Source organism: Leptodactylus fuscus, chromosome 7 (assembly GCF_031893055.1).
Source record: "Leptodactylus fuscus isolate aLepFus1 chromosome 7, aLepFus1.hap2, whole genome shotgun sequence".
Lineage (NCBI taxonomy): Eukaryota > Metazoa > Chordata > Amphibia > Anura > Leptodactylidae > Leptodactylus > Leptodactylus fuscus.
This window is the reverse complement of record NC_134271.1, coordinates 30,961,371-30,979,041: the sequence shown is the minus strand read 5'-3', so window position 1 is coordinate 30,979,041 and position 17,671 is coordinate 30,961,371. Positions and strand designations below refer to the sequence as shown.

The window sequence follows — 17,671 nt, the reverse complement described above, 5'->3', positions numbered from 1 at the left end:
TGGTGTTACAGACAAGGGATACATGTGTCATGTGGTGTTACAGACAAGGGATACATGTGTCATGTGGTGTTACAGACAAGGGTACATGTATCATGTGTTACAGACAAGGGTACATGTATAATGTGGTGTTACAGACAAGGGATACATGTATAATGTGGTGTTACAGACAAGGGATACATGTATCATGTGGTGTTACAGACAAGGGATACATGTATCACGTGTTACAGACAAGGGATACATGTATCATGTGGTGTTACAGACAAGGATACATGTGTCATGTGGTGTTACAGACAAGGGATACATGTGTCATGTGGTGTTACAGACAAGGGATACATGTGTCATGTGGTGTTACAGACGGGTACATGTGTCATGTGGTGTTACAGACAAGGATACATGTATCATGTGGTGTTACAGACAAGGGATACATGTGTCATGTGGTGTTACAGACAAGGGATACATGTATCATGTGGTGTTACAGACAAGGGATACATGTGTCATGTGGTGTTACAGACAAGGGATACATGTGTCATGTGGTGTTACAGACAAGGGATACATGGGTCATGTGGTGTTACAGACAAGGGATACATGTATCATGTGGTGTTACAGACAAGGATACATGTATCATGTGGTGTTACAGACAAGGGATACATGTGTCATGTGGTGTTACAGACAAGGGATACATGTATCATGTGGTGTTACAGACAAGGGATACATGTGTCATGTGGTGTTACAGACAAGGGATACATGTGTCATGTGGTGTTACAGACAAGGGATACATGTGTCATGTGGTGTTACAGACAAGGGATACATGTTTCATGTGGTGTTACAGACAAGGGATACATGTGTCATGTGGTGTTACAGACAAGGGATACATGTGTCATGTGGTGTTACAGACAAGGGATACATGTGTCATGTGGTGTTACAGACAAGGGATACATGTGTCATGTGGTGTTACAGACAAGGGATACATGTGTCATGTGGTGTTACAGACAAGGGATACATGTGTCATGTGGTGTTACAGACAAGGGATACATGTGTCATGTGGTGTTACAGACAAGGGATACATGTGTCATGTGGTGTTACAGACAAGGGATACATGTATCATGTGGTGTTACAGACAAGGGTACATGTGTCATGTGGTGTTACAGACAAGGGATACATGTATCATGTGGTGTTACAGACAAGGGATACATGTGTCATGTGGTGTTACAGACAAGGGATACATGTGTCATGTGGTGTTACAGACAAGGATACATGTGTCATGTGGTGTTACAGACAAGGGATACATGTATCATGTGGTGTTACAGACAAGGGATACATGTGTCATGTGGTGTTACAGACAAGGGATACATGTGTCATGTGGTGTTACAGACAAGGGATACATGTGTCATGTGGTGTTACAGACAAGGGATACATGTGTCATGTGGTGTTACAGACAAAGGATACATGTGTCATGTGGTGTTACAGACAAGGGATACATGTGTCATGTGGTGTTACAGACAAGGATACACGTGTCATGTGGTGTTACAGACAAAGGATACACGTGTCATGTAGTGTTACAGACAAGGATACACGTGTCATGTGTTACAGACAAGGGATACACGTGTCATGTGGTGTTACAGACAAGGGATACATGTGTCATGTGGTGTTACAGACGGGTACATGTGTCATGTGGTGTTACAGACAAGGATACATGTATCATGTGTTACAGACAAGGGATACATGTGTCATGTGGTGTTACAGACAAGGGTACATGTGTCATGTGGTGTTACAGACAAGGGATACATGTATCATGTGGTGTTACAGACAAGGGATACATGTGTCATGTGGTGTTACAGACAAGGGATACATGTGTCATGTGGTGTTACAGACAAGGATACATGTGTCATGTGGTGTTACAGACAAGGGATACATGTATCATGTGGTGTTACAGGCAAGGGATACATGTGTCATGTGGTGTTACAGACAAGGGATACATGTGTCATGTGGTGTTACAGACAAGGGATACATGTGTCATGTGGTGTTACAGACAAGGGATACATGTGTCATGTGGTGTTACAGACAAAGGATACATGTGTCATGTGGTGTTACAGACAAGGGATACATGTGTCATGTGGTGTTACAGACAAGGATACACGTGTCATGTGGTGTTACAGACAAAGGATACATGTGTCATGTAGTGTTACAGACAAGGATACACGTGTCATGTGGTGTTACAGACAAAGGATACATGTGTCATGTAGTGTTACAGACAAGGGTACATGTATCATGTGGTGTTACCTCTGTTCGTTTTATTGCAGTCACTTGGGAGTGGTTGTGTATGATAATGTGGTGGCCTTTGGACCAGAGAAGGTTGTTCGTTGTGGTCTTAGGCCCGGCCTTACACCTGCGAGTACGATCAGGCAGAATATGGCTTTGTTTATATGAGACCAGACCAACAGGACAATGCACTTGTGCATAGTGGCAAATAATATACCAGATTTGGACAATCGGGCCATACATGTAGTCTCGACTAGCCAAGGTGAAATCTTCCAATCGAGCCAGAAACTGTATACGGCGTATATAGACGTACACCATAGCGGTGACGCCAAGGAACTGCAATAGCAGCAGAGCTTCTCCCAGCTATATACCTTGTAAACGGCTGGGTTTGGGTATCAGACCCCCACCCATCTGATACTGAGGACCTATCCTATGGACAGATATCTTTCTTGAATCTCAGACAACCCCTTTAAATGGCCCATAGGTCTTGGAGGTAAATTCTTCTTTACCATAAGATCAGTGACAGATCATTACATACAATTCTGGTTGTGGGTGTATTGTGAGATTGCAGCTTGGGATCATTTTGTTCGGGGTAAGTTGTCCCTTTTTCTTAACCAATGGGGGGGTAACAAAGATCTAAAAAGTGTCCTTGCCTCATACCAACCCCCACCCCTCCCCTGGATACCAGACCATGTACTTCATTGAGGTTACAGTAAATGCAGGTACTCTGTAAGGCTTTGTTCACACTGTGAGGGTGCATTCACACTGAGTAAACGCTAGCTTATTTTGTAGAGTAAAATTACACTTGTAAATTTTGCTATCCCATTGACTTCAATGATATTTTTTTACAAGTGTAAAAATACGCCTGTAAAAAATACGCCTGTAAAAAATACGCCTGCAAAAATACGCCTGTAAAATGTCATTGAAGTCAATGGGATAGCAAAATTTACAAGTGTAATTTTACTCTACAAAATAAGCTAGCGTTTACTCAGTGTGAATGCACCCTCATAGTGTTTTCTTCTGTCAATTTTAATTTTTTCCCCTTATAACAATTATTCTTATTGATGTTGTCAGCAGCCCCCGACTGAAAGCTGACGGATCTCATGGGATCTGTCAGAAATAGTTAGATGAACAGAATCCCCGGTGATGGTCATACATGGGATTGTGTCCTGGCTGACAGGAGGGCTGCGTCTCAGGATTTCTCTGGGCGACATCAGCCGGGGCTGCCCATCCAGGAGTGTATATATATATATATATATACTAACAATGTGGTGTTTCTTTCCTGCCACCCTGGAAAGTGACTAAATCTGCGGCTCTGTCTGCCAGGAAACAGGGGAAACTGTGAGCCATTGCCATGTGCACAAAACCTCTTTTCTGCTGAGGTGAATGAAGGCCTGTGTCCCCCTTACACCACAGAGATATTACACGGGGAGGAGATATATTGTGTAGACAGGGCATCAGTACTGCAGTATATAGAAAGATATATATATATATATATGCAAGTAATAAGGATAGCACCATGTTCAGCCCTATCCAGATGGGACTGTGACCTCAGCACATAGAGAAGTCATGTCTGTCATCTCTAAGTAGTCAGGACAAGATCTGGGGGCTAAGTGCACAGCTGGCGGTATTATATGTAGTGTATACAGTATTATAGGTGTCTTGTATACATTGGTAGTTCAGCCTCTGATACATATATAGTCAGGTCTCTTCTCATAGACATTAGCAGACATGTGTGTGGTCCTAGACCGTGCCTCAGCTGCCCACACGGCACAGGGGGCGCTATAGCACAGATTGGTTTCATCTGATCCTATTCTCTGCTGTATACAGAGCTGTCAGTCATCTCCTATAGGGTTACATTGTGTATTATGCGGTGAGGTGTGATCAGGGGAACGACGAGACCCCAAGGACGATTGTACCCCCCCCCCCATCCACTCTACATCTGCCCCCATCCCAACCCTCCCCCCCCCCCCGTACTTGGCAATGCCTACTATTCGGACGTACCACTAAAGCCTGTATGTATTGCATTGTACATGGCGCTGTGTGCAGTGTGTGTGGTTACATAAGCCACGCAGTGATGGAGCAGGTGCCGGCCACTGACATGAGGGGGGTGGGGGCGCTGTGCACACCAGACGGGCTGATCTCTTGCATTCTGCTGGAAGGCGCAAGGTTGCCCTATATGTCCTAATATGGGTATGCAGGCTGCAGGGGCGTGGCCTGTCCGCGTCAGCCGCTGCGGGGCGGGGACACACCGGCGCCTGGGACTTCCTTTTTTGGAAGCGTTAAACATTCTCCGCCGCGCCTGCGCACAAGGTGTCCAGTCACACTGGGCGGTGGGGGAGGGAGGAGGCGCGTGCCATTGTGCGGTAGTGTAAAGCCGCTAATTACCGGCAGCAGCTATGCGGTAACGCGTGCTGTCACCTGTCCTTGTACCGGGATTTATCATAGACCTCTGCCAATAGCGCCCTCTACATATAAACGGGGGACTGCGCCATGCGTGCTCACCCCAAAATACAGTAATAAGAGGAAGTCATGGTGAGAGGTGTCTGCGCTCCCTCATACGTGTCTTCTGGGGGAGGGGATTCTGGGTTTTAGAGGGGCTGTCCAATCTCATCATTTGTGTCTTCGAAAAATGGCTAGCATGGTATAAAAGAAGTCACAGCCCCCCTATGTGCCCCCTACTCTGATATAGACGCCTGGACACAGACATGTAACCCCTACAGCTAGTCAGTGCGGGGGCAGGGAGGTGTCACTAGTATGAGGCCATGCTATGTAGTGTCTGACTTGTATCCTAATGTGAATAGGCGACTATTGCAGGGTAGAGGCAGCGCGGTGGCGGTTTTACAGAAAGATGCGCCTGACTGCTACATTTAGGATATGTTGAGAATTGGGAAAGGGGAACACTGAATCCTAAAGAGTTATTGTCCTCAAGACAAGGAACAATCAGAGCAACAGCGAAGGTGCAAATGGATTGCCCAAATTACTGCAACTGTACTAAATAAGGGTCTGTTCAGATCATGTTTTTTTTTACATCCGATTTACGGATGCAAAAAACGGGACACAAATGGATGGCTATCCATTTCCATAGACATCATTGTTAAAAAAATTTTTAAAAAATGGATCCGTTGCTGTTCTTTTTTTGGATGAACTGCGCGTTTTTGTGTCCTGAAAAAACCCGGACAGCAGCGTATCTGTTGTTTATTACCATTGGGTTTCACAGCCCTTTACACGTGATAATATACAGTCATGTATAGGGGGCCATAGAAAATAACTGGGCAGGATTTTATCTGTGAGAAACCCGGCGAGGACACTGACAGCGCGCGCATGGAGCATTACAGGAAGCTAGCCATGAGGAGCCTGACATAATAGTCCTCAGGTTCTATTCCAGCAATGCCAAGTGGTTTTGTCTTCTTTTCCTGTTCCCATGTCAGAGGTCATGAGCTGTCCTCTAGTTCTCCCCTTCTGTACACCATAGGCATCTGACTATTAGAGACCGCAGTGAGACAACACTTCCATAGATAAGTGGCAGCTGCAGATTTCTAGGGGGCATTGGCACTACTTTATACAGATTACATCCCATGTTACTTAGTGAGTCAGTGGTGTCGTTTCAAATGTTTGTGAAATGTGGACGTGGAATAAGGCCTAATTGTTCAGTGGTGTAATGGAGGACCTGCCCGCCATAGGGTCTTTCTGCTGATCAAGGGGGAGATCTGACCCTCATCTATCCCACATTGATGACCTATCCTGAGGATCAGCAGTCACTGACCCAGGAAAGGCATCCTTTACTCTACAGTATATGAATAATAGATGATATAAGTACTGTACTTAAGCATGAGATAATGCATGTACAAATTTAATAAATAACCAAAATCTGACAGACTCTCTGTTTATTTCCAGAGCCACCGGGGACGTCAGCCTAGACGGAGAGCTGCTACCGTATCCAGACTAAGGTAATGGGGCCGTACCCTCCAACTCTGCACTATAGACTCTTCCCTCTTATTAGCTTCTGCTCAGAGTCTTCATTCTACACTACTTTGTTTACTTTGTACATTAAATGCTTTATACAAGTTATAAAGAAGAGAAATATGTCTAGAGACATGCCAAGCATTGTGCAATCTTTTTGGAATGTGCCTGCGGCTAGAGGAAGTGATTATGATAATGCCGTTATATATAATTATATACCGCAATACAATGCACCTGCTTATAGCTTTACCATGCACCTGCTTATAGCTTTCAAGAACCTACATCTATCTATCTATCTATCTATCTATCTATCTATCTATCTATCTATCTATCTATCTATCTCTAACCACATATCATCTATCTATCTATCTATCTATCTATCTATCTATCTATCTATCTATCTATCTATCTATCTATCTATCTATCTATCTATCTATCTCTAACCACATATCATCTATCTATCTACTATCTATCTATCTATCTATCTATCTATCTATCTATCTATCTATCTATCTATCTATCTATCTATCTATCTATCTATCTATCCCTCTGTATAACAATATCCTGGGACTGGCGGTATATTGTAGATTCAATCCTTCTGTTGTAGGAGGGTTTTCTCTGCAGCCTGCTGCCCTTTGCCCTCTCTACCTTACACGTACCTGTACAGTGACGCAGGGACCCTGGTAGGGTGTGTACTTCTAGTCATTCCTGGAGGAGATAGTATTGGGAGTGTTTGGTATGTAACTTTAGCTGCTATTGCCCAGGGAGGGAAATTTCCAGCCGTATCCCAGGTGTTCACGCCTCTTTTCTTTATAGCCCCTTTATGATGTTTTTCGACCTGCTACAGGTTAAAGTTCTTACAACTGAGACCAATATTGTATTTGTGTTCATACAGTGTGGTTTCCCTCAAAATGTAAAATACTAAACATCATAAAATTAGATGAATATATATATGATTTCTGATTCTGATGGGGAATAATCACATTGACCATATTTAGAACTTTTTTTTCCTTTTTAATATTACTACAGTTTTACAGTCCACAAAGCTGTACAAGGGCTCATTTTTACCTGGATGACTATATTTTATTTTTATGCTCTTAAGGTATACGTCGCTATTCATTTATCTATTTTTTTGTAGTTTCAGGAGTAAAGGGGTTTAGCAAGAGTCGGGTTACTTCTCTTTAAGATAGGTCATCTATATCTGATCGGTGGGGATCCAGCACACAGGACCCCCACAGATCAGCACTTCTGTTTCACAAGCTAGTGACATCACCTATAGTCATCACGTGGCATGTTTGTTGCTCAATCTCAGCTTTGAATACCAAACATAGTGTACATGGTGTACATACTCCGCGCTTGGTGTTTAGTGAAGATGCTGCGGGATCTGAAAAGAGCTGATCTGTGAGGAGCCTGTGTGTGAAACCCTAATTCAGGCCCAGTATATATATATATAGAAGCCATTAAAACGGCCATCCATTGCCCTATGCCATGTCAGTTAAGGTTTTTTTTTCGGTATTAGTCATGATTATTTGCTGTGTAATTGATATATCACAGCAGGTTACGTGATGTGGCAATGGTCTTAGAGCTTCATAGGTGGATTTCTGAATATTGGCTCTTTCCAACTCTGTCCTAGTAAATATCCTTTTACAGCTCAAGGAGGATCTCGCACTTATTGCATTATTGCAATAATGATTAACCCTTCTTTTATTCAAGGGAACCTGTCAGGTGGTTTTTCCACCATAACCCGGCCCCTTCTTGTGCAGGATAAAGTCCTTCCCTTTTTGGTGTCCCTTTCTATTGCAGAAAAGTGACGTTCTAAATGTATGAAGCTTGAGAAGTCCTTTGTAAATAACTCTACGTAGTCAGGGGGGGCGGGGGCAGCTTCGGCCTAGTCTCACTTGGTAATAACACCTCCTGCGTATTAATGACATCTCCCTGGTGACATCAGGAAGTGATCAGGGAACGGTGAGGTCATGGCCAGGGGGTGTTATTACCCCCCAGAAGCTGCTCCCCGCGCCCGACTACGTAGGGTAATTTAGATAGGACTTTTCATGCCTTATACATTTATAACTTCCCTTTCCTGCCACCGAAAGGTTACAGGGAAACCAATGGAAAGGGAATTACTTCATCCTGCACATGATGTGACCAGTTTATGGTAGCAAAAAGCAAACTGACAGGTTCCTTTAAGTATAAGGCCCCACGGGCCGTAATCGTAAACGCATTGCGGTTCTTTCCGCAGCGCTTTTAAGAGAAAGTTCACAGAGTTTTCCTCTGCAGACTTTCTCTTAACATTATATCTATGGGAAAGCCGCAGGTGTTTCTGTAGATATAATTGACATTCTGCGATTTGCAAAGCCGCAATGGCTTTGCAAATCGCAGTGTGTCCGCACTGCGATCTTTTCCACAAAGTGGGGATGGGATTCCCATGAATCCCATCCACTTTGCCTGCACTGTACAACGCCGTGATTTTTCCCACAGCGTCTCCGCTGCGGGCAAATCGCGGCGTTTACGTCCCGTGGGGCCCCGGCCTAAAGGTGCTTAAACCGTATGTGGTAGCCTGCTGGTGTCACCCTTGTTCTTAAGGTCTGTGCAGAGTCAATGACTTAACATTCAGAGCATATTTGGAGTATAACATAATGTGTTATATTTTTATATAATGTTCAATTCAGAGATTGAATCTGCTTCAAAGGACTAAGACCCACATTTAACTAATACCAGTATTTCATATTACAAGCTTTTTATTAGATTTCGCACATCTGGGGCCGTCCTATAGACAGAAAATGATATCTATGCTTGATAAGATCGCTACATGAAGAGGAGTCTGCAAACTGCACCATAATTTGCACCTTTTCTATGTCAAAAAAATTACACAAACTGAATAGAAAAGCTGGAGTCACAAAGAAATGGAAAAAAAAGCAAAACTAAACATATAGCTCAATGCGTCTGTACTCCACACAATTGTCTTCTTTTAATTTTTTTATACATACATATATGGAGTGGGCTTGGTTTGAACACACAGTTTTAACAAAGCTTTAACTCCTTACCAACATCCCCCATTACATGTGCAGGGAAAATATGGTGCTGGCTCAGGAACCAAGCCCACTCCATGTATGAAAGGTGCTGGTTGTATATGGCGCAGGCTCAGGAACCAATCCCACCCCATAAATATATATATATTTTTTTGTTAATATTATTTTAGGCCATGGAAGGTGAGAAAAAAAAAAATCCTACACTCCTTTCCACGGTGCTCTGCTGTCTCCCATTGCAGTCCTGCCTTGCTGCTCCCATGTTTTCTTCCAGCGGAACTCCTTGCCGCAAGTGGCTACTATGGCCAATGAGCATCCTCAGTGTAGGACACAGGACGCCACAGCCGGCGAGGACCTCCTCCAAAAGGAGAAAGTGGAGCAGAGGGCCCGCACCAAGATGGGAGACACCGGAGCATCGAAGACAGGTGCGTATTTTTTTTTTTTTGCAAATTCCACCTTACCCTGCTTTAATATATTTTTTTTTCATCCTGGACGACCTCTTTAAGTGTACATGAGAATGCCTAAATATCTATGGTAAGTTACCAGCCTTTCTTTCTGCACATGGGTGTGGTGATGTGTGCCAATGTGTCACACAATATGTCAGTGTGGTAACAGCTCAGACATACTCTGGCAGCGCACCAATAAAACAGTCATACTTAAGGAAAGTGTATATAGACTGATTATGATTTTGGTAATACTGTGCCCATACCTGATATTCCAAGATATTGCACCCTATGGTCTGCGGTAGCTGAACGTCTATGATGCTGTATATAGATGTGCTCAGTGACGGTCATTTTACTAATGATTTAGATGCATTATTGTGATTTTATGATGTGAACATCCATTTGCTGAGAGTATAGTGTTGTATAGCGGTCCTACATGTTACAATATTCTAATACAGCTCTCCTAGATAGTATGAGCAGGCCAGTAGTCACGTGACGCTTGTAATATATAGTCATTGACAGCTGAAGATGGAGGTCGGAATGAATATTCTTGGCGAGTCCCTGACAGGATGTGAGTATCACGGCTAGGAAATTGCTTGCTGCATTTCTACTTGAGTCATGCTTCCTGCCAGAGTAAGAAAACAGGTGAGGCTGTCTGAGCGCTCGCCTCCTCATTGTCCTCTATTCCGGGAGCAGGGACGGCACACGTCTGTATAATACCTAACTGTGAAGAGACGGCGCTCATGCCAAAACTGAATTAGAAAGGATTGCAAGTGGTTAAATCATCAAGGTATCTGTAGCTTGGCACTTGTACACACAGCTAAGAGAGATTTCATACATGGCATAAAATAATCCCACAAAATCCTCACTGAGAATCTGTTGGCGTCAATTGTAACTATGGATTAAGCGACGTCGAATAAACATTTGCAGCCAAAATCCTCACCACCTATAAGGCTGGGCAAAGAAGTGAAGGGCTTGGACTAATTCGCCATTTTAATTGTGATTTTCAGCAGAATCCTGACATTTTTGGCAGCCCCTCCCCTGATATTTTCCGCGCAGGCTTTCGCTACGATCAGCCGTTTCTTCACCGTTGTCAGTCAAAATGCACATGGTTAGATCCAGGCGATCAGACCCACCCAGACACAGACGTCCACCCATCGAGTCCACGTTTTCCGATGCAGCAGATGTTTGTCACAGTGCCTCATGCCGGATGATCATTTTAACGTGGGGCACATTGTGGTGTCTTAAGCCACGCCCCTATTTGTCTATATCACGCCTCCTTGTCAAGATAGTTGGAAATAGATGCGACATTGTGCGTTATAGGCCAGAATTCACCTTTTAAATTCCCCTCATAAAGTGCATAGCCAAAAGTCCTTTAGGCCAGGGCCCCGCGTGGCGTAAACGCTGCGGTTCACCCTTGGTGGAAACGCCACGGGAAAAAAAACGCATCGTTTTACAGTCACAGCAATGAGGATAAGATTCTAGGAAATCCCATTCCAACTTTGTAGGAAAATACGTGGTGTGGACACGCATCGATTTCCAGTATATCTACGGAAATGTTGGTGGTTTCCCTATAGATATAATTGAAGCAGAAAGTTCTGTGAACTGTCTGTGCAAAACGCTGCAGGAAGAACCACAACGCGTTGCCGCCGGCGGTTTTTACCACAGCACTTTTGTTTGCCTCAGGACGCCATGTGGGGCCTTAGAGGTGGGAACATTACATGCAATTATTTGCTCAGTGGCCCAGATTCACCATTGTGGTTAGTACTAGGCACTGTACACGTGGCACATCTTTGGCGCAATGTGACGGTGTGAATTTCATACTTTGCAATGTAAAATGCAGTTCTTTGTCACATCAATGAATTACAGGAGGTGAAAATATTAATTCTGCGTAATGAGGCGTCCCTGTTGTCGGAGCTGAGCAGATGCGGGTGCGCCGGCTGATACAGACGCATGATGCCAGGCATTGTGCATGAGGCCTATTCTGTCTGAAGGAACCTGTGCACAATACTCGCTGGGTGCCATATGGTTGCCAGGGTAACTACCGCCCAGCGTACATGGCTCTACGTCTGATGTCAGATGAAGCGGGAGAATATGCCTGGAGGGTCCCTGGAGAATAATAGTATCTGCATATCCCAGAGAGAGTCCTAGTACTGAGCACCTTGTACCCCATGTCAGCCTTATATAAGGTTTGCTGACCCTTTTATACCCAGCTTTGTGTCTTCTATTATCTTTCCCATTGATCTGATGTAGCGTCGCTTGCATCTAATCCCCCTGTAGCAGACCCCCCTCCCTCTTGCATTGAGGGCCTCCTTTGACATATATTCCCCTGTGTCTCCTGTCATGTTTGCTTTCCGGGCATGCTTCCTTGTTATATATGGCCCCAGATTCTGCTTTCCTGTGTGCCCTATTATAACTCTGAGCTATCTTTCTTATACAAAGACATATTTGGCGCTGGACATGGATATTAATGAATGAATTACCATAATCCTTATGATGCAAGCAGAATTGTACAGGATATACGTGTTTCTCTATAATGATGCCATACTTCCCCTTTCACGGCACCATATTTGTCACCGTCCACTGCTGTGCCTCCCAACCCAACACCTAACCGGACAGTAATATGTCAAAACTCTCTGAGTCTGCTTTGTTACATTCTGGTAATGTTGCATTTTTTTCTGCAATTTTGGAATTGCAACATTACCACAATAGATAGTGGATAGAGTAGAGCGGGCGCCCCTCTTACTGCTTGCTCAGGGAAATCTGCCGAGTTTACCACGTGCGCCTGAGACTCTAACTACCCCATGGTGAAAGGGCACGGTACAAACTTCTTGCACTTGACTTTTAGGCTAGGTTCACACTTTAGCCTTCTCTCTGTCATTCGCATCCACTGTGGGACTCGAATGATGGAGAGCGGTTACCTGCGGACCCCATTGGTTTGCCAGGTTTCCACTGTTTTATACTGAAACTGACGGCGAGAGAAGTCCTTTTCTCTCTGACGATTTCTGAATAGCACCACTGTCTTTATCCTTTGTTGGGTACAAGTTCCAATTCTGCATCCAATTCCACGCTGACGGAAAAGGTATATCTTCTGCCTCCCATTGACTTCAATGGGATTTCTCAGACAGAATCTACCTGAAGAACGAACAGGATGGTTACCGTATATACTCAAGTATAAGCCGACCCGAATATAAGCCGAGACCCCTAATTTTACCACAAAAAACTGGGAAAACTTATTGACTTGAGTATAAGGGTGCATTCACACGGAGTAATGCAATGCGCCGCATTTACGGGACGTTTGCGCCGCGTTTTTGACGGTGCATGTTTGCGACCGCGTTAACGAGACCGCAAACATGCACCGTCAAAAACGCGGCGCAAACGTCCCGTAAATGCAGCGCATTGCGTGCCGCGTTTACTCCGTGTGAATGTACCCTAAGCCGAGGGGGGCAAATGCAGCAGCTACTGGAAAATTTTCAAAAATTAAAATGGTTGGAGTTTTTGGGTGCAGTAGTTGCTGGGGAAGGGGAGGGTTTTGGTTGTCTGTCTGCCCCTTCCCTGAGCTTGAGGACTGAGTTTTTTGTTCCCCCACTTGGAATTCAGCCTGGCTGAATATAGGGGATCTGCAGTGCTCCTATTAACCCCTTCCTGACGGCACAGGAGCACTGCAGATCCCCTATATTCAGTAGACCGGGCACTTTCAGACAGAGGGATACCTAATGCGTTTCACAGTAATTTTCTACTTTTATATGTATTCTAGGGAAAGGAGGGATTTAGAACTTTTTTTTTTTATTATTATTATTTTTTTTGGACTATTTTATGGGAGATTCTATACATTGATATTGTGGCTGGTCATAGACCCACTCCTTAAAAAAAAAAAAAAAAAATCTGACTCCAGTATAAGCCGAGGGGGGCTTTTTCAGCTCAAAAACTGGGCTGATAAATTCGGCTTATACTTGAATATATATATATATATATATATATATATATATATATATATTTGTCCACGAGCTGAAAAAAATCAGCTAATAGAAATAAATTTGCTACTGCCTCCCATTGAATAGGAGAAGGATCCCGCTTCAAAATCTGCATCAAATTCATGGCAAACATATGTTACCATTACAAAACATAATAAAGGGAGAAACCCAAAAAGTTCTACTGACCTCAGGGGTTCTCCGCCGGTTAGAAAGACATGGCCCCTGGAAGGGTAAATGGAATTGGCTCTTGTTCTCCGAGGGGGTAAAACTTTTTATTGTCTCTACGATACTAGAATTTTGCCGCCCACTTGGAGAATACGAGCTAATTTACAAGTAACCCACCAGGAGCCATATCTTTTGAACCGGTGGACAAATATACGTAAAATTGATATGTCATTTATCATCTTGCACTTGGTGACAGGTCCGCTTTTGATCTCATCTTTGCACCCTCTATACAACACAGCGGCATGTCCGTAGTGGAGAGCGCCCATCCTAGTCTAAATGTTTCATTCTGTATATGATGGTAATGGTCGCGCTTTCCCCTTCCAGAGCTGCTCATGTAGCCGTATACAAGTCGCTGCGTGTTCCAGCATTCCAGCGTCACAAGAGACATCGTCCGCTGTCTGCAAGGCTCGGTCTCAGACCACAAGCGGTCACTTTGTTTTTAATAGCGATGGCCACCATATTATGTGTATGTAGATTGTCGCCAGATATTTCTACACAATGAAATCCATTTCTCGTAAATTGTAATTGTCGTTATTGTTCAGCTCAGTATAAAGCTATAATCTCTGCCTACCACATTACTATTTTTATATCTGAAGGCTGTTTGCTTTGTGGGCTGGGAAAGCCAAGGCTGCAGGCTACAAGTATCTCATGTGACCAAAGCTCGAAAGAAAGAAACCAGTGTCTGCTCACCGGCGATGTGTTATGGAGAGATCCAATTGTAAGCTAGCGCGCGCTAACAGAAATCCACAGGAAACCAAATTTAGGTTTTGCCAAATAGTGTCTTATTTAGTGTGGGCCATCTTCTAAGATAAGTTACTGTCTTAAAGAAGACTTGACCTGTCGCCTTTCCTGACATGCCTTGAAAATCTGGCCAAAATTATATCTCAGATCTGCGCCACCTCCTAGCTGTTGTTGAGTTGAGTGTCTGACACACAGAGGTCCACAGATGAGATTTTATATAAGGACGTGTGAGGCACCGTTCCCACGGAGTAACACGCCGCTCATTCTGACACGTAAACGTGTCAGAGTGAGCGCTGTAAAACAGAATCCCATTGACTTCAATGGGTGCTGTCTTACGCGCGCTACACCTTGAAATCAATGAGAGGCTTTTTAACCCATTGATTTCAATGTGTAGCGCGCGTAAGACGGCACCCATTGAAGTCAATAGGATTTTGTTTTACAATGCTCACTCTGACACGTGTTTACGTGTCAGAATGAACGGCACGTTACTCCATGGGAACGGAGCCTGAGTCTCAATCCAGTAGACAAGACATCAACAATGGAGTATTAAACGTCATTCGTGATAAATTCTCACTTTTTGTTCAATCCGGTGACTAAAAGTTTCAGGCTTCTGAAACAGGCTCTGTTGCTTCAAAAAGCTTTGCATAACAGAATAGTACGGGCGATTTTAAGAAACTTTGCAATATACCATATCAGAGAAAAATGCTCCTTTCTCTCCTTATCAGGATGTTCCCCTCTCCCACTGCTAAACTCTTTTTGACTCAAAAAATTTCCACTATTTCAACTGTCTGGAAACGGATTTCAGGTTCTAAAACTCAAAATTTACAGTTTTATGGAAAGGGGAGGGAGAAAAGTAAACTGGAGAAAAACACGCTTAGTGTGATGCTGGAGCTAAGTAGGAACTTCTTTCACAACCAAAGTACTTTATTTACATCAGTGCAATTCAATCCTACTTTGTATATATACTGTGTGTATAAGTAAGTGAAACAGTTATAGAGGAGATTCTTATTTAAAGGGGTCGTCAAGGAATTGGAGCAACCCTAAGTGTGGCCGGGGGAGGTATATAAATACAAATTGAGATAGTCACCCATCAGCAGAACTTCTTTGAATGCAGCAGGGGTCCATTCAAGCTGGTGCCTGTGCCTCATTGCTGCCGGAAGTCCAGCAACTCACATGACCGCTGAGACCCGGTTCACATCAGCGTTTGGGTTTCTGGTTGGGGAGTCTGCTTGGGGGGGACCCCCGTGAACGGAAACCTATACGCATTAAAAAGCAGTTCCCTTCAGGAAACCCGCGGACCCCATAGACTATAATGAAGACTGTGTGGTTTCCGCTCAAAAAATACAGAGAGAAAATTGCCGCTTGCAGTACTTTTCTTTCCGCCTGTTTTGTACGGAAACCATGTGGACCTCATTATAGTCTATGGAGTCTGTGTGCTTTCTTAGGTAACCACTTTGTAACGTGTATTTGTTTCCGTTCGGGGGGTCCCCAAGCGAACTCTCTGAACGGAAACCCGAAACCCGGGATCAGTCCATGGCCTTAGGAGTTGCTGGTAAAGAAAAAAAATGGTAACCTATGTAAAGTGACGTCATCGATTCCTCTGCAGCTACCTGTGAGGCTGCAGAGATTACGATGAAATCTGTGAGAAATCCGCAACCAAAACCACATGATTTGGAATGTTTTTTATGTTTACTTATAAAAGTGGAGTGACCTGAACCATACAGAATTTAGGCAGAAATCTATGTTAAGTCATAACAGGCGTATAAGATGTTTTGCCTGCCAGATAGTACAGAATATGTCAGATAACACATTTGGCGCAGATTTCACCAATGTGATTGGAGTAAATAACGTCATTAAATGAAGACCAATGGGGTTAGATGACGTACAATGCTCAGCACATGGTAACAGCACCATGTATGGCTTTCTTGTCACTTGTCACACGCCTTGTACTTTGATCACTGTCACCCTGCATAGCTTCCGAGAATTGCCATGTCTGGCGCTTCCACCTTTCCATGATGTCATTTATGGAGCTGCTGTTGGCTTTGTTTTCAGTAAAACGTAGATTAAAACTTGCCACATGTCCCTCTTGGAATTTTAGTAACGTTGACCATTTTTGTTATGTTATGACTAGAGATGAGCGAACACTGTTCGGATCAGCCGATCCAAACAGCACGCTCCCATAGAAATGAATGGAAGCACCTGGCACGTACACTTTGCCGGGGGCCGGTCGCCGTGCCAGGTGCTTCCATTCATTTCTATGGGAGCGTGCTGTTCGGAACGGCTGATCCGAACAGTGTTCGCTCATCTCTAGTTATGACCCATCAACATAAAGGCTGTTTTATTACCGGTTAGACCTTGATCGCATCTGCACATAATATTATATTATATTACTGGACAAAATAATACAACATGCTGATCAGTAACATAACAGACCATGGTGGAAACAAAGCCCATTATAGTAAATAGGGGCGCCATTGGTGTCCATTATATGATGCGTCCTGTTACTTTAGTTTCTCTAATAGAACAGAAAAATAGGAATACCAGCTCAGATGGGAAAGTAGCTAAAAGGGTTTAGGATAGGTAGATCACCAATATGAGGGTGTTAGACCCCACTGATCAGCTGTTTTGGAGAGAATGGAGCTATAAGCAGACAGCGCTGTTATCTAAGTAGTGGCCAGACCAAGTACTGCAGATATCAGAGCTGTCTGCTTCCTGCTCCATTCTCTGTATATCAGCTGCGGAGAAAAATTGAACGGTGGGAGTGTTGGGTGTCAGACCCTCACCGATCTGGAATTAATGGGGTCATCAATATTTGTAACTCCCTTAATAATGTTATGTAGTGTAGTCTGAAAACTGACATCTCCCGGGTCAGATCAATCCGGGCAAATCTGATGCCATCCTATCAGAATATAATTGTCGTGTTCTCATGTTTTATCTTCTGTCATTATTACTTTTGCAGTGTAACCATCATTACAGTAAAGAACGTGTACTAGCAGCTGGGGCGGCCATATAGATAGCTGTCAGGCGGCTTCATGACTCC

General features: G+C 43.8%; 1 protein-coding gene across 4 annotated transcripts in view; it reads left to right on the top strand.

Annotated features, from left to right (window-relative positions):
* Positions 1 to 17,671, top strand: part of MUS81 (MUS81 structure-specific endonuclease subunit) — a 62,354-nt gene that overhangs the window by 7,883 nt on the left and 36,800 nt on the right. For 2 of the 4 annotated variants that reach the window (XM_075281562.1, XM_075281557.1), the window contains exon 2: positions 6,157 to 6,209. The gene's annotated coding sequence lies outside the window, so the exon portion shown is untranslated. Of the gene's footprint in view, positions 1 to 4,949; positions 4,970 to 5,055; positions 5,220 to 6,156; positions 6,210 to 17,671 lie in introns of those variants that run through there. The other 2 variants (XM_075281560.1, XM_075281559.1) reach the window with 2 other exon arrangements.